General features: G+C 40.1%; 1 protein-coding gene across 2 annotated transcripts in view; it reads right to left on the reverse strand.

Moving 5' to 3' along the window:
- The window catches only part of c8h2orf42 (chromosome 8 C2orf42 homolog), a 69,092-nt gene that overhangs the window by 16,147 nt on the left and 34,675 nt on the right, over positions 1-18,270 (reverse strand). Inside the window, exons 6-7 of one of the 2 annotated variants that reach the window (XR_002753172.1) lie at positions 16,952-17,066; positions 5,603-5,620 (exon numbers count right to left, since the gene is read on the reverse strand). The gene's annotated coding sequence lies outside the window, so the exon portion shown is untranslated. Of the gene's footprint in view, positions 1-5,602; positions 5,621-16,951; positions 17,067-18,270 lie in introns of those variants that run through there. The other variant, XR_002753171.1, reaches the window with a different exon arrangement.

Raw genomic sequence — 18,270 nt, forward strand, 5'->3', positions numbered from 1 at the left:
TCGGTGTTTTTGTAGTGCGCTGGAATAGTTTTCAGAATACACGTCAGATTCTGCTATAATCAAGAAACACAAAAACATTCAGTTCCCCTACTCGTCGTAGCCTCTTGCTTAACAGCATTTATATGGACCAAACAGAAGACGGAACAAGGTTTCCCTTCCTCCTCGTTTGTTGTTATTGGAAGTGTCCAAAGCGTCCCGCCGAGGTGAATGGGGACAAATGTCGCAAAGGGCCGCGATATGGGTCGCGGCGCTAAAGCGACTGAGGAGATAAACCCTTTTGTCTGCACCCTAAGCAGTCCTGCTACTATCTCGCTCTGCGGAGAAGTGGAGCGCTACATAAATTACCAGCGGACACCACTGTCACCGCCAAAAGACGGAGTACCCAGCGCAGAGCTCTCGCAGCTCGGGACCTGAAACATTTGGCCATATTTTTCGCCAGCTGTCAAGACGTCTAATAAAGCAGGGCAGAACGGAGGGACGATGCAGGAGCTGAGGGTGGATGAAGTATCTTGCACTGATGTAATATGGCTTATAAATCAAATTTAATTACCCTGTGTGGGGACGGGCTGTAGAAGCCATGACTGGATTTATTGTGCCTTAACTTGGCATCTTAACGACTTTGTGCTTTTAATATCATTACCCTGTAATTTATTCCCCTTTCGTGCGTGCGCACTAACGCTCTTTAAGCGCTTGTGGCCCAACACCCACAGTGCAGTCATAATCTTTCTAAGCAGGCTGCTTTACAGAAAACAGCAGGCCTGAGCTGCGACAGGTATTGATCCATAAACTCTGCATGTCATCGAGGTGATATTGGCTTCATTTGGGTCCTGAAGTTGCATTTCGATGTAAAAGACAGTGGACTCTTAATACTTGATCATGTTTGGAATGGACACCTACTTTTCCTTTTCTCTCTTGGGCAACGCTCATTCAAGTGCGACAATTTGCGGATTTTGTAGTAGGAAAGGTTGAAGATGATGGCGAAATTCAAAATAACTTCCTGAATTTCACAAAGAAAAAAGAAGTTTTTATGCTCGCTTGAGGTGGTTTTTGGCTTTTCTGAAAAAGAGAACGCTCTATTGCTAAATCAGTTCTGATGTAGCGAATTTATTTGCTACATCAGCGAATGCAGCAAACTTATTCGCTAGATTATAATGCTCTCTGTGTGCGCACAGCATTTTCTCTGTGTATGCAAGCCACTCCAACACAATGGTGCATCAATACCAAACAAAATCATGTGTGTGTGTTATTGGCTTTTTCTTCTGTTCTGACTTGACTAAGCATTTATGTGGAAGCTAAACATGCTAGCTCCTGTAGATAGCAGTGAATAGACATAGCATAAATATTGGACAAAAGAAAAAGCCCATTTTTAAATTGAATTAATCACCCAACACTAAAATGTGTTAGTTGTCTCTTTAGTAAGCATGTTCTCCTTCTGAGTTATTTACTTAAATATCATGTTTCATCTGTTTCTATCAATTTTTTCCTTTGTCCTCATTTTTGCACTTTTCCCTTCAGGTCAGCCTGTATGCTTAAAAAAAATTATTTTTAAAAAAGGACAAAGGTGGGAGAAAAGAAAATTAAATAAAAATTTATAAAAAATGAAAGGTAATCATCTTGTCTCCACCTCTTGTCACGCAAAGTTTCCAGAGTCTCTGTTCCACATTAGCTTAGCTTGCTATTCAGCTCAGCCATCAACTTAATGCAATCTTCTAAATGCCTGCTGTACGGCCTAACTGACAGTGACATATTTGTTTTGCAGCCTTCTGCAATCTGATGTCTGCCACCATACTAAAGATTTGATTCATTGTCTCCCCCATTTTTCAAGCCCATAATTGGCTGGGACTGCACAGGCAAACAGTTCTAAAGTCCTTCCTGTCTGTTGTTGATTAGCGAGGGCTTGTGGAAATTAATGAACCAAAAACCTAATTTAGCCGTCCATCGCGACATGTTTGACATCAAACAACAAATCAGTCAATCATATTTTGTAGCTCGTTTGTTTGACTGATGGAGTTTGATCCGTTTTCGTATTCGTCGTCTTTATCAAAAGCTTTTTTGTTCTTTTTTTAGTGTCAATTAAAAAAAGAATTAATTGACACTAAGTAAGACCATTAGCATTTCTTACTAATGGTAATGGCCTCATGTGGTAAGCCAAAATAACACAACTAACCTTTGGCACATAAGGTTAAATGTGAAGCCAAACTTTGTACCGTCAACTATCCGTCCATTTTCTTATAACAGGTCATGAGGCGTTGCCCAAAAAAACCAAGGTCTTGGTTCGATTCGAATGTCTACGTGAACTCCAAGCGAACCGGAGACTGCTCCAAAAGCAGGGCATTCTGGGTAAATACAACCAAAACAAACTTGTGAATCTATTACTAGAGGGGAAAATGACATGTAGTCTTTTACCAAAGACAAGAAATAAATCGTACAACCCCTAAAGTCTGATCGTAGTCCATTTTTATTTACATTTCTTGTTGCACTCAGTGTCTTCTTCAGAGGATTTTGTGTTTTCTTCAGTAGTTCTTGGTGCAGCGCCCCCACAGGCGAGGAGGTGAACAGATTTTCCAAAGGATTTGGTTTGTTTGACACGGTGCAGCGTTTTGGTCCCCAATCGAACCGCGACTATCGAACTATCAGGTAGGAAAACACTAAATGTCAAAGAGCTCTAGAGATTGTCAACGTAATCTAAAATGTGGAAAAGAAAGAGAAAGAAGGATCGGAAGATTAAGCAAAGATGGTTAAAAGAGATCATTTAAAAACTGGCTCCAACATGACTTCTGGGTTTTAATTACACAATTTGTCTCCGTTTAAAGGCTTTTAATACACAAAATATATACATTATGATCGCCACGTAATGACATACATACAATATTTCCTTTGTTCATTTTGTTCAAATGCTCCCTTTGTGTGCAGAAGAAGTGGAACAGAACAGATAGATCAAATGAAACTCAATTTTTAAAGCTCTGGCATTTTTAGAGTCCATCAGGTTGTAATGGGATTTATATGTTATGTACAATTATGGTTTTCCGATCCCTCGAGAGGCTGGTTGTTTAGATTACAGGGAATAAATCTTGGTTAGAAAATTTCATACAACTCATTGGAAAAAGTAACCACATGCCTTAAACTTTTCCACATTTCTACAAACTTTAATGTGTTTTATTGCCACTTTATGTGACTAACAAAGCATAATTTTGAGGTAGAAGAAAAATACAAATCTTTATTTATAAATACATAAATACAAAGTGGGGTGTTTATTTGCATTGAGGCTCTATGACATATTTTGTAGAACAAACTTAGGCAAAATCCCCACAGTATCATGCCGCCACCACCTTGTCTCATGGTACGTCAACGAGAGCGATCTACGGAGTTGGTTTCCAGTTACTCCAAGTGTTTCTTTTTATTTTCATCCAATGGATTGAACTAAGCTCAACTAACAACTTGTTTGACAACCTTTAACCCTGCTTGTACGCCTCTATGGAGCTAAATTTGTCCAAAAAAAAAAACATTTAAAAAGATTATTTGTTAGAACTGAGAAAAGAAAGATGTGAAACAAAAAATTATTTGGAAAATGAAAAAAAAAAAAGATTTGAACCTGAAAAAAGTGTCAAACTACTTTTCAGATTCAGATTTTTATTTCATTTGATTTTATTTTGTCAAATCCAGCTCCATAACTTCATCATCCTTCACCTGTTTGTTGACTTTCTGGGTCTATTTTTTTAAACTATGTATTGTTTATAATAAAATACATTGGAGTATCTTGTGAATAAGTTCAAGGTGTGTGAATATTTTTGCTCGTCAAGCTAACTTCCTGTGCTTATAGCAGTGCAGCACTAATGCGGCACGCTGCACATTTAACACAATGTCCTCTACTGTTTGCAAGGCTGTAAATGTGATTCACATTTACTCCCCACGCTGCTGCTAGAGGAGAAGTTGTTTCAAGGTTACATAAAGCACGACCCGGGTCACACACACAGGATTTACTGTTTGTTGTAAACAAGTTGCACACATACAAACCTACTCACATTAAACTATAGCCAAGTACAAGATGTTTAATGCTCTGGACACGACTGTGAAAGCGAGAGACGGGACATAACATGGAAATAAAACGTCCCTCGTTTTCCAAAATTTAATTATCCAATCACACCTTATGTACTTTGTGCTCATAGTTGTCTAAATTTAAGAAGAATGGGTGCACAGTTGTGTTTGCAGATCCATGGATGTGTCTAGATTTTTTTCCTTTGGAGGGCCAGGCAGGGGAACAAACTGTAGAAGGGCAGCACGTGAAAATTGTGATTTCATCTAAATGCAGTTTTAGATTATACGTAGCGACCCGTGGGTCAAAACTTAAACAACAAAACTATTTATAAAAAAAAGAAAGAAACATGTATCCTTTTAGGATACCAAAACAGTGTAGTAGATTCATTTGTTACAGTGGTTTTCTAATCAAGCAATTGGCAAGTTTAGCTTAGCCTAGCTTAAATGTGTACAAATGTAATTTTAGTGTCTTTATGGTAAGTCTATTCAACTTACTTGGTCTAAAATAAAAGTTATTTAACCTTTACAGACTACAAATTCCAAACAACTGCTTAATTACCCACTTTTCTCCTTTATTAAGGTTTTTAGCTGATTTTTCTTATTAAGCATCAGACAACCAGTCAATGGGACTAAGAATGGAAACTAGTCTCTTGGCTATAATTTCCTGTATTTACATATAAATGTTAAATATGTAATGTCCTATTATTAAGAAAAAAAAATCAAATTATAAAATAATTATAAATAGTGGTTGTAAAACAACAAAAGGAGCATTTCTGCCATCTATTAACATGGAGTGTGAACAAAGAGCTAATCTATGATAAGATGTGAACAAACTGACTGACAGCTCATATAGCAGCTGTTATACGACACCCTGGTAAAATACACAGAGGCTTATGGTTGTAATTGACCAAATGTGTAAACAATCAAGATGTATGCCAACTTTCAGCTGGACACTGTGTCTTCAAAATGATATAAAGGTTCATATAAATCCAGAGCGTTGCTCCTACTTTAAGACTCAACAAATTTGAATCAAACAACCCAGTATTTGTATTCATGATTTTTTAAAATCTTGGTGTGATTTTTAAAAAATTAATACGTTTCCAGAAAGATCCAAATTTAATTTAGAGCAGATCAGACGCAGATTTTTCTTGTGCCACCAAATGAGCCGCATCCTTATCCCGTTTAATTAATTGTTCCTGAAAGGAATGAGCTCAATAACCTCTGGAATAACAACAAAGTGTCCATCCTCCACTCCAGTGAAAACACGAGGGGAGCCACTCCCTGACCTGACCTACCGGCGTGTTCAGAGTGTGGCTCGCTGTCAAAACACACTGTGTGTGTCAGCGCGGGGGTCAAGGCGAGGCTAGGCGAAGAGGAACTGGCACTCCTCACCATCAGTGGGCGGAGGAGGGAAGCAGGAGGTTTGAGACAGGCAGAACCCACACAGAGAGAGCGGATCGGTCCGAGCTGCCAGCCGCGGCCGCAGAGAGACGGAGGGAATGAGAGCCAACCGCCAGCAGAGTATTACCGGACCCCGAGCGGAAAATCCAAAGGTTACATCCATTCCTAGCAGACAGAAATAGAGCTGCAAAAACAGTAAAAGAGTTTTACGACTAAAAACACAAACTAACTGTAGCAAGTGGATATAAAGTGATAACAGAAATAAGTTTTTAAATCTGAATAATTCAGTAATGGCACAAATTTGAACCAGAGAGTATATGCTCACTCTTAAGAACAGGAAAGGGTTATTAATGTTAGATAAAACTTTGGCCTACGTCAGGCTGCGTCAGATAGTGTTTGGTCTTTTTGCAGAAAACTATTTTAGGAAACAACAAACCATACAGGTTGAAATGAAAGGAAATAGCTTTAATTGCTCACTGAACAAAGAAACAAAGAATAGTTCTTTACTGGAAATAATCAGTTAAAAAACAAGTACCAGAGGTACAAAAATTCAGCAGCCAAGATCCAAACCTTCACTGAGCTCAGTGGAAAACCAGAACAGTTTCATTGGCAATCTGGTGGACTCTACCGAACAGCTATAAATGGGTCTTCATTGGGTCTTTCTGCAAAGGAGACGATTGAAAATATGTCAAAGTCGACGCAGAAGTCAAAAATCACCACCATCTCAGTTTCTAGACCTAAATTAAAAGAAAAACTGTAGACTGAGTTCTTTCTCTGGCTGTGTTTCCATTAACGCTAGCATTGCGCAAATTGAAATTATGAAAATAAATTTGCTTAGTGGAAACATGGCAATTTCAAAAGAACACATTTTTCGCTAAAGGATTTTGCGCTAGGATGAGGTGGCTGTTTTGGCCACAATGAAAAAGATGTATTTCACAATGGTGCAACGGAGACTCTTTCACAGCACACGAGTCAACTGGATGTTACTACTGGTGGAAACAACAAAGACAACAACAGGAAGTGGTAGGAGGATGATGGTTTGTTTTCCTTTTTCTTTTTTTTCGGACAATGTGCAGCTCATAGTATAGCACAGTTCATAAGAAAATTGTGTGTGTTATTCAAACATGTTGAGTATCGACAAAGATTTCCACACATTAATAATGGAAACACAGCTTCAGAGAACATTCTTTACATGTTCTTCTGAACAAACTAAAACTAAAAATGTTATCCAGTTTTCACACATTGGCTCTGGATAATCCTCAGAACATACATAGACTGTTACTTACTGAAGGCTGGAGGATTTAGGGAATATGTTGAGTCTCTTCACCACATACCCACTTCTAAAACTACCTAGAACTGAATTTAAGAGCAGAGAGACCTGCGGATAGAAACACATCCAGAGAGTAAAAGGAGAACCTGGCCTGGCCAAAATAAGCTGTAGGAGGTGTGTACTTTTAGTTCTCGTGGGTGTGTGTGTGGTCATGGCTGAGTTTTACTGTGTGTGTGCCTGTGTGTGCTCCGGAGTGATTTATGGGGCCTGTCCTCCTCTGCCAGCAGTTTGTCTCCTCTAGCATGGAGGATGAATGGCCCACTGTCAGCCCTGCCTCAACCTCCTCTACTGCGCTCTCTCAAATTACCTTTCTTCTTCTCCGTCCTCCCCTTCTGGTTTCATCTGCACTATCTTATCTCCCCACATGCACTTCCTCTGCATGCACCTTGTCATCCTCACTTCCTTCTTCCCCGGCCCGTCCTCTCCCGCGCTCACTTAGTTGATTTGATCCCTGTCTGCCTCTCTGTTGTGCGACCCTGCCTCTTGTCGGCTCCCCCTCATCTGTCACGGCTAACAGCTGTCTCCTCTGCGGATCTGGGTTGTGCTCTGACCAAATCCTGACCTCTAATCTGATCTCTGATTGCAGGGAGGCTTCATTCGAATGCGCCGCATCCATTCGGCCAAGTCCCTGTCTCCTTTATGTATCCCGTCCATTTTGGATGTTGAGGCCACTTAAAGCTTCAAAGGTGATCGATTCTTCTTTAAACAGGCCAGGATGGATCTATGGACTATACACAAAATGTTCAGTACTTTTTTTTTTCCTTCACAAAAATCATTCTTAGGTAATGAGATTTTAGTTTGGTCTCTTGTCACTTTAAGTCCAAATAAGCTGCTGCCGGCCACGGCCCACAATTCAACGTTTACAGTCACACGTGAAAATGACTGCAAAACAGATGCGCAATTATACAACCATACATCTTTGAAAAGCAGAAGTGGAGCCTCCTGCACTACCGACAAGAATGCAGCAAGTGATTTCTGCATGGTAAGTCAACAACTAAACACTTTCCTTTTTCCAGCAGCCATTATGCAGCGCACCCAGCAGTAGAACCAGATGACAAGACGTGCTGCAGTTCAGCTCGAGTCCAGAGGTTTTTGAAACAGGTCATTTTCCAGACACCAAAAAACATTCACTTATTGCCAAAAAAAATAAAAAAAAAAACTGGTTGTCTTTTTTAAGTGCTTGGGCTATTTTTTAGAAGTAGTGGAGAAAATTGAAAAGACAAAAAGCTTTCCTTCACATCCCCAACTTTTTTCACCCCTTTGTGACTTCTTACATGCTTCAGATTTCCACAGAAACAATCCCATCCTGTGAAGTCGTCATTTCTTCACATTTCCCAGCAGTTAAGGCTAGCTCCCAGGCATGCTAGCTGAAGGAAAAGGCAGTTTCAAATAGCTAGCACTATTGTGACTGACAGCAAACACAGCCTGAATCCCAGCAGCAAATGGGAATAATTGCATAATAATCCATATTTTTCCACCTTCCAAGAGCACAGAACTCCCCTTCATTGTGAAACCAATCTGAGTAAAATTTTATGTTTCTCCAGGGAAACAAGAAATGCAGGACTAATTATCCTCTACAAAGTTTATGCATCATAGTAGCATTGGTGTACAAGTATTAGAACAACAACATTTAACACTTAAGGTAAGTTTTTGACCACAAATAATTCCACTATTCCACGATTTCACTGGCTAACATTTCAGTAGCACTGTTAGCTGTGCTAAAGTCATACAATCGACAAAAAGGAAAAAACAAAACAAATGTAGGTTCTAGATGCCAGAAATGAAGACAAGTTGGTATGGTTGCTGTGGGAAAATTACTCTACTTAGGCTTTAAAAAAACCTTCTCTCAATGCGTTTATAGCTCTAATGACTACTTATGCATTAGATTTAATAGAGTATGAGATATGAGGTTATTAGGTTTTCATTTAGTTTAAAATAGACCATCATGCAGTCTGCGAGCCCTTTGAGTCCCATTGTTTCAGACCAGACTAACTGTTCATAAATTCAAGTTATGGATCACCACTGTGACATTCCTATTGGAGTTTTTGCTTAAAGCAGGGATGTCCAAAGTGTGGTTTGAGGGCCTTTTGAAGTACTTCGAGCCACCGTGAGCTACACGACCCGCATGCAAAGGCAGTCGATGCGCATAAACACTTTTAAAGGTGAAATATTCAACTTTGAGACCTTTTTTAAAAAGATACACATAAGCTTAAATTTTTTCTAATTGGGAAATGTTTAGAACAGCACAAAGTACACTATTATTTACCACATGCTTTGCTTTAATTTTTAGCCTGTAACTAAGAATACAGGCGTCTAGTAACTCATTCAAACCCATTAATTTAACTTGGCTAAAAAAACAAGCGGTTTTTATGAAAGAGGGACAGTTGTTGTTACCGAGAATAAAAATATGAATAGAAAACAATTGACCCATAAAAAAGAGGACACTGTATTCCTTAATAACGCATCCGTTACAGTTTGTTTCATTCAAGCTATACGTGGTAATTGTTGAGCAGATGAATTTAAAATGTCATTAAAATATATTTTGTGTTTTGTTGGTTTGTTGTTGTTTTTTTTTTTCAAAGTGTTTGTGGCATGCAGTTACTTTGGCAAAAAGTTTGGATAAAACTGCTTTTAAACATTTCTAGTCCTATTTTAAAACCAGAGCTGGACATAAACACAGTTTGTTTTATTTCATTAAAAGAAAAAATATCATTTCAAAGTATCAAACCCAGACTTCAAATAAGTCTCCCAATAAGACAATGTGTCCTTTGCAATTATGATGCCGTTTGTTCAAGAACATTCACCGACAAACCTCTGAGGTCTTCACAGAGAATAACATTAAAAAACACCGTGGACAAAGTGATTTCGGATGACAAAAATCGATTTTATCGCAGTTGACGATTGCAACACAAGGAGTAGCGTGCCATTTTAAACTAAAACAAGGAGCGGCATTTGGAATTTCATTTATAAAAAAATGCCAGCTTTAATATCAACAGATGACCAGTGCAATAGATTCTGGAGAATTTGGTGGCGTCGCTCCTTTTTAAACACTTTTCAGCATTTTGAAAAGCCAGTAAACATTACAAAAACTAACAAAAAGCAACCATCACTCATACAAGTGGAAAATTAGAAAAAGAAGCAAACTGAAAAGGTTCTTATATTCAGACCAAGTCTTTAAAAATTTAAAAACGTCAATTATGAATGGTAATTTTACTGTTTGTTGGTTCACCGATAGAGAAAGTTACACTATAGGAACGTACGTTAATGTGCACTGTACATCTACTAAAAGAGGAAATGCGTCACAGCAGGTGAGATGATCACCAGCGTACAGAATAAGATGCTCCCATGTCTTTTTATTGTTTTATATAAAGCAGATTTCAAATCTGAAACACTCCACACCAAAGCAATGCAAGAAGAGTATCGTTTCCTGTTTTCAGATTGCTTTTTTTTTTTTTTTTTTAAAGGTGTTTGGTTTTTGGTGAACTATAAGAAGCAGTACAGTGTCGAAAGTCAAAAAGGCTGAAACTAGTAAATTCTGCAATGTGAGACAGAATATATTTCCCATAAATCTTTCAAAATATTTGAAATCTTTAAGGTGCCACCTAATTTCTTCTGTGCAGTCTGCGTGAAAGAGCTGATAAGTAACCAAGAATTAGATATTTGTTTATAATTATTAAAGCATTGAACTATGAGCTAAAAAACAGCGGTATGCATAGTTCACCTGTCTTTAAATCCTTTGAAGATTTCTCACTGGCATTTTACAAAATAATGGGTTTTTTTTATTTGATGAAGTAAAATTTGTCAGTATTGGACCAATTTTAGGCTTTGGATCAGAGTATTATGTTTTCATGATACGTTTATAGTTAAAAAAAATTTAAAAAAAGATTTCTGGCATGCACTTTCAACTCCGTAATGTTCCTGTAGGTTACCGGCAGCTGAACGCTGGAGAATAATGTCCTCCAGTGTCATTAATTGTGTGTCATTATCATAATTTAACATCCTGCTCCACCTTCTTCATCTTTATCACTGGCTGTACAGTACAGTCATTAATCAGGCTGAGGGAAGAAGGAGGGAGGAAGGCGACCAGGCAGACAAATTAAATCAAAAAATGACCTCTCTATCAATCCCATTTTCAACACATTAGAGAGGAAGCACTTTTTCTTCCTCCAACTCCTATTCCTCCCTTTAGCACTCAGCCTTCCTGGGCTAATGGTAGATATACAGTGACATGGTAATGATCCAGCCACGGCTGCAGAGCACCAGCAGTATTGATCAGCTGGCTGATTTATTGCAGGTTACGGCTGATTATTGGGCCATTAATCAGTCTGGGATTACCCTATCAATAAAAGTGCTTACGTTTGTTTGTAAAGTGCTTGCCCGGGCGCAAGAAAAGGCCGGTGTGTGTGACCAAGCTCCAGAGACACTCGGCTCAAAATGGAGTTATTTGGAGAGAAATAATCCTCGGTGCTCTGGCCAAATGCGCTGCATTTATTCTTGGAAAAAGATTAACTGCTAAGTTAATTGCTTTGCTGTTTAAGTCACAGTTGAAAAACAGCTGCTGTTTGATTGTAAGGAATTGGTGAAAATGATCGGTTGTGCTTTTTGTGTGTGTATTTTTAATGTTTTTTTTAATCTGTGTTTGACGGCTTCCTTCAAACTTAATACTGCATTCCCCTAGGGCTGCAACTAACAAGTATTTTAGTGATCGATTATTCTAATGATTACTCTTTTTTTTTTTTAATGGAAATGGGCAAAGAGAGAAGAGAGGAAGACCTCCAGTAAAGTTCCCAGATTTGGGAATCAAATGCCAGACAGACACGTCAAGGACTAATATCCACCGTTAAGTGTCCATAAATTTCCGACCAAGGATGCTAATATGTCTTATTAGCAAACATACTCTCTAAAAAAGGACCTTTAAGCATCGAGACATGTGAAAAAGTATGGACATTTCACATGAAATGTATTTAAGAGTCATAGACACATGAACGGATTCATATATGAGTGGATGCTACCTGGACAGTAGATCAATCAAATCTCAATATTTAAGCTACGTGGTTGGAGTGTTGCATGCTGATTTACAGGTTTTGGTTTAGTTTTTTAAAAAAGTAAACAGGTCATGAATGAAACAAAAATGTGAGTCTGCAACTTGAGATGCTGAATCAGAAGACAACTCAGTGTCGGCTCTGTGACCATAACGGCAAACTGCTCAGGGAACGTCAAAGACGTGCTAATATTTTTAATACAAAAGTAGCCCATGAAGACAGTAGGTGATTTGTCATAAATCTGGTACTTTTTTTTTTTTTAGAAGCAATAATTCTGTAATCTAATTAGCTACATTACTCAGGACAGAACATGAATTAGGTAAAAAGGCCTACGCAACAGAAGTCTTGTCAAGACACAGTGCACAGAATGAAAAATAGCTACAAATGCATGCTCTGACTAAATATAATTAATCATGTGAGGCTATTTAACCTTAAATAAAGCGAGAAAAGCACAGCTGGCATAAAACAAGAAACATTGCTTAAGTGTTTCATGTGTTTCACATGCCTCAAACCCAACCCTTTGTCATCATCAACAAACACACACACACACAAAAGCCAGCGCTATTAATGTAATTCACAACCTTAATCCCCTTCCTTAAATTAGCAGCCGGATAAAAAGATACTGCTGCTGTCGGCCTGCCAGCAGCTTTACAACATGCCATAAAACAGGAGGATGGAAGAGAGAGGGGGGGGGATGACTGAGAGGGGCAGAGGGGGCAGAAGGGGTGTTGCTTAAACCCGACCAGAACCCACAAGCACTGCCTGGGACACACTTTTACAACAGCCAGCAAATTGAGAGTAGTGATTTTCCTATAAAAGCCCTCAAGAACAGCAGAGCCTGGAGCCGGTTGAGTTTAATGAGAAGGTTTGATGGCTGCCCCCTGTCAAACAGGCTGACTACCCTTCCAAACACTGTTGCTTTTCATTTTATTTGCGAGTGTGTTCGGGTAACCGATTAAACATCCCGGGACCTTCTCGGATGCGCTGCCAGGAGTCCCCTCGCCCTGCCTCCCCCCGGTGCCGCGGCCGTAAAACCCGACCCGACAGGGGTCTCATAAAGCAGACATAATGCCGTCGTAAACATGTCACAACACCTGTCGTAAACATTAATGACTGTTTATGAACGGCGATGATGAATCCGAGAGCTCGGGCTCCTCTGGAAGCCGTTCAACAGGATACGGCTGGAGAAACACAAATCCCAGCTCTGGCAAGTGGAGGGGAGGTGGGCTCAAAAATAGCTGGCCTTTACAGTGAGGAGTCAAAATAAAGTTATCTGAACCGAGGAGTTGTTCTCTAAGCCTCCCGCGGTCTTAGCACAACGCTCAGGAGGAGCGTGGAAAATGTCACAGTTGGACAACGGGGTAAAAAAAAAAAGTGTGACCCCATCAGGCCGCGCACTGAGTAAAAACACTCATGTGGTCCATCTCTTAAGACCGCAGGAGAGTCGAAGACATTTTAAGGTGTTTTCACCGCTGATAGTTCTGTGGTCTCTGACTGATCGGAATCCAAAATTGCAACATTTGTTACATTTTTATCTGGTGCGATTTTCTTTCACGCTGCACTGTCAAACGATCCAAAATCTTTGAAAAACCTGTTCCTCCCCTGACCTGTGGTGGCGCTGCACCAAGAACTACTGAAGGAAACAACTTGAGAACTCCTGAAGAAGACATGGACTCAACTTCCTCTTTCACAAAGAAAAGAGGAAAAAATTGAGTGGTGTGAGATTTTAGCGATTGTTGGATTTCTCTTTTGTCATTTGTAAAAGCCCACGTCCCATTTCTCCCACTAATTCTAGACATACCCATTTGTTTTGGTTGTGTTTACCCAGAATGCCCAGCGCTGTAGTCTGCTTCCTGCTTTTGGAGCGGTTTCAGGTCTGCTTGCCATTCAAATATCCATCTAGAGAGAGCTAGAGTTCACTTCCACCAAAATGAGACCTAGGTTTTTAGGCCTGCCAGAGTTCACTCCCACGATCCGCAACAAAGTTCACACCTCCCCAAACAAAACTGAACTTTCTAGGCAAACGAACTGGAGTTTGATTAAAGCAGACTAAACGGGCCTGGTGTGAATGCACCCTTAATGTCTAGTCCATTCATCATTCATGTCACAGCTCACCAACATCTTCCTGTCACTTGTTCCAACTCATCACCATCAACTCTTTTCGATCGCTTGACCCGCCGTGGTAGCGGGGGTCAAGCGTCTTCTCGCAAGCAAGTGTCGGGCAACGTGTGTGCAGCTGATGGAAACATGCTCTGCGAAAACTCCCATGCCTGGCGCTCGGCTCGGAGCCGGGGGAACAGATAGCTGTAATCCCATTTTCCCGGCAGGCGGGCCAACATGCCTGTCTGTGGTACTTAGAGATAAACATCACGGTGCACTCTAGGTGACCCGGCGCGAACACCTGCTGAGGCAGGCTCGCGTTAAAAAAGCCCCCCAAAAAAACACACACACTGCATGCATGCAGGTGCAAAGACGGCAAAGACTGCTTTATGTGCTTTGTCAACGTTTGAATTATGGAGCATGGCGTGACAGTTTGCATTTAAGTGATGTCAGCAGATCCAATAAGGCTATGAGGAACAGATGTACGTGAGCTTTATATAGTTTGTGTGCTGCGCTGTCAGACATCCCTGAGGGGACAGCCTAAGACAAATGTGTTGGTAATTTACAAGTGTGCTTAAATACCCATTATTCTTTCCTCTGCGAGCTCTCTCAAGATCCGCTGCGCTCGTTCATCATCGGCTACGCAGCAGTATGCACACATAAAAGCAGAATGAAAAATGAGGAGCTCTCTCTCTCTCTCTCTCTGCCGGGATTGCGTCACTCCGGAAGCTTTAAAGAACTTGTAGGGACTTTTGCGTCGCTTCGGAGGCCTGTCGGAATCAGTGCTATCGATGGTTACGGCTGAGACGTGTGAGCAGGAAGTAGCTTTGGACGTAGTTGGATAAAAGTGCATTTTGGAAGAAGTTGAAACAGTTGGAGCACTAAAAACAGAGAAATGCCTTGCTGTAGAGCTCAGTCTCCCTGAAGTTAGTTAGTTTTTATAGGATAGACCAACATTAAGTGGCTCGTAGTCGTAAATAAACTTGTTACATACAAGCAGTAAATCAGCTATTCGCACGGTACACTAAAATGCGCGCAATAATTTCAGTCGTCAAGAGATGCTCCCCTTTAATATGGTTGGAAAGCCGCCATTTTGAGAAAAGCTGCAAACATTTGACACCCAGTACAAAGTAGTTTGCATTATTCGCTGGTTTCCTTGTCCAAGCTGAACGGCTATTGTTGTTTTTTTATGCAATTTTGGTTGTAGAGACTTGATTATTATTGGCTGGAAATGGTCTCAAAATGACAATTCATCAATAAAACTTCTGGGACAATTTATCATCCAGCAAAATTTGTTACTGTGACAGACCTAATTGTAGAACTGAAGAAAAATTAAATACGGTTTCCATCATTTTGGCAAACAGGAATCTAAAACATGCTGGCATGCATTTGCATTCAATCCCCTTGACTCAATACTTTGTTGAAAAGATTTTTGCTAATATTGCAGCCAAGTGTTTTGGGGCATGTTTACACAAGCTTTACATATCTAGAGAGAAAAATGGCTTCTCCGCAAAATAGCTCACGCTCAGACAGATTGTGTTGCATAAAATCCCTATAAAACATTTCGGTGTCGGATGCTGCAATGAGACAAAATGTGAAAAAGACGGCAACGCACTACGTTTCATGGCATGACATGGCTCCTAACAAACATAGTTGAATAAAGTTATTTCAAAAGAATGACAACAACAAAAAAAACAAAGGTTTACCATAACACCTTATTGTAAATCTGCTTCATAGACAAAACTTATTAGATAGTGACCAAATCAAGGTAACCCTTGTGGGTGCAAAAAAACTTTTCTCAATTTTTAAAACAATACATCACTTTTCTAAACATGCAAATAGTCTTGCACAACATCAGATCAGTATATTACAAACTTAAGTAAACTGTAATACTTTGCTAAAAATAGCAGAAGCAATATTTGTGGCAGTTTAATAATTTTCAGTAAAACTGTGTTGGAGGCGTCTCACTCCTGCTTATTTCACAACAGGTATTTGCAGATTCAGTGCTGCAGTATGAAATTTGACAGCAATACAGCAGGAGGTTTTGAAAAATGGTCTCACTTCACGTTTACAGCTCGTGTCTTCAGTTAACTCATATCATCGCTAATGATGTTGTTAAATTGAGCTTTTTGCTTCGGTGCCAGTAACAATTTATTGTTTTGTATGACAACAATTGGGGCCATTGCAGATAAAAATAGTACATTTCTGCCAAAAAACTTCACTATTTTGAGATTAGTCGCAGAAATTTTCTAGAAAAAACAAAAAAAAAATGGCAACGTTTGAGTTTCCGAAGTAAAAGATTTTTGACTTTTGAAACTCAAAACTTCCTAAATTTTGACATTTCTAGATTTATTTTCTATAAAATTTCTGAAATTAAACTCAAAACCTGAGTTCTTTCCAGCAAATTTCCAAACTCAGAAATTCACTTGTTTTTTTTGTAGAAAATTTCTAACAACGTTCTCAAAATTTTAGTTTTTCATAGCAAATTTTCAACTTCTGAAACTCAGAAATTGTCTTTTTTTTCTAGAAAATTTCTGAGCTTAATCTCAAATTCTTTGGGCAAAAATTTACTCCATTTTTTCTGTCTGCAACGGCCCCAATACGCCGTCGTAGTTTTGATAGGACTCTTTGATGATTCCGCTTTTGACACATTTTGGTCTTGCTTTAGTTTTTGTTCTTTGTGCTCCATAACAGACGGAGAGCCGGTCACAACCAGATGGATGAAATCCAGCAGAGCTTCTGCCTTCTCCCAGCGGTGTTTGCAGGAGTTTTTTGGGGTTTTTTTTTACCCCTCCAGGGGGTCTTTTTGTGGGCTCTCGTGTCCCTTATATGACAGTAGGCTGACAGGAAACGGGGAAGGAGAGGGGGGAAGACATGCGGCAAATATCGTCGGGTCCGGGAGTCGAACCCGCGACAGCGACTCAAGGCCTCCAAATATGGGTCGTGCTATCCACTACGCCACCACGGCACGCCCTTGCAGGAGTTTTTTTGGTGAAGGCCAGTGAGTCAGCACTAGGAGCACTGGGAAGTGAGGTCTACTCACCGTTCAGCATGAGCAAATGACCTGGTGTCAGTCAGAGGGATCCAGCTCCTGGTTCAGCTCCACCTTGATGAGTTTGATGAGCTGCAGCTGCTGGGACTCCACCTGCCTGTCGCCCCTTGGAGAGAGAGAGAGAGAAGAAACAGTCAAACAACCTGCACAAAACTCAGTGGATGTGACAAACGGAGACAAATTTACTGAGCTGGACACGGTTCCAGGTTTCTGCCTGTTGTTCCAAACAAACTGAAACTCGCTGCATTGTAATAACCGGAAGAAAACAAGTGTAGGGTAATAAAAGACCAGAAACATAGGCTGAGGTTTGACCTCAAGAAGCTCTAAAAGTGAAGAGGAATATTTTTAAAATAGACTCTAAAATATATTATTTGTGCCGTTTGCTGTATTGATACTACAGTTTATTTGAAGCGTCATTGATCAAATTCAGTTTATTTGAAGGAATAGTAGAGCCGAACATCATCAGCATACATTCTCAATACACTTCGATCTAAACATTTATTCTGTAGCCAGACTTTGTCCTGTGAAAAGGTGACATCTAGCTCAGTCTTAAGTCTTTTGAAGACTTTTTAATCATTTTCTTTCTAATGTTTCTCAATGCTTCTCTGAATAACACCGGTCTATAAGTGTAGGAAGGCACAGCAGCTAGTTCCTGGCAGGTCTGCAGTGATGTTACATTTTAAGGTTCTGGCTTGGAAAGAACTTTGTTGAACAAACCTTTTTTTATTTGAATAAAAAAAAAAGTACTTTACACTGGTTTACTGCATCAAATTCAGATAAGTCACATTGATGTCTGTGGCTGTAAAAGCACAAAATATTTTGGCAAGGCACTGCGGGCGGCTTTTTGCCAAGGACTTCTTGAACCTTGACATTAAAGATAAAACTATACATTTTCTTATCAGAAGAAGCAGCAACAGCAGCTCTTGAGGCTGTAATTGATGGGGAAGACCCCAAACACGTAGCACCGAGTTAAAAAATAATCTTTACGTTGTTTCATAGCATTTATTTTACCCTTCCTCCTCCTCCTCCTCCTCCTCCTCCTCCTCCTCCTCCTCCTCCTCCTCCATGTTTACCTGTTTCTCGGGCTCTTCCTTGAGCTGCTGTCGCACGTAAGCTGAAATGTTCCTGCGTGATTTACTGGAGCAATATGAGCCTGGGTGTTAATGACTGGGGTAAACCGGACAGCTGCTATCGGAGCGGTGTGACGCCGGCGCTCGTGGGCGCTGAATCACGGGCTGTGAAAACGGCAGAGTCACGAGCTCGAGCGGAGGGCCGGAGCGGAAAACGCAGACGCCACGTTTTAGCTACCG

The sequence above is a fragment of the Xiphophorus maculatus genome, chromosome 8, assembly GCF_002775205.1.
Source record: "Xiphophorus maculatus strain JP 163 A chromosome 8, X_maculatus-5.0-male, whole genome shotgun sequence".
NCBI classification, from domain to species: Eukaryota; Metazoa; Chordata; class Actinopteri; order Cyprinodontiformes; family Poeciliidae; genus Xiphophorus; species Xiphophorus maculatus.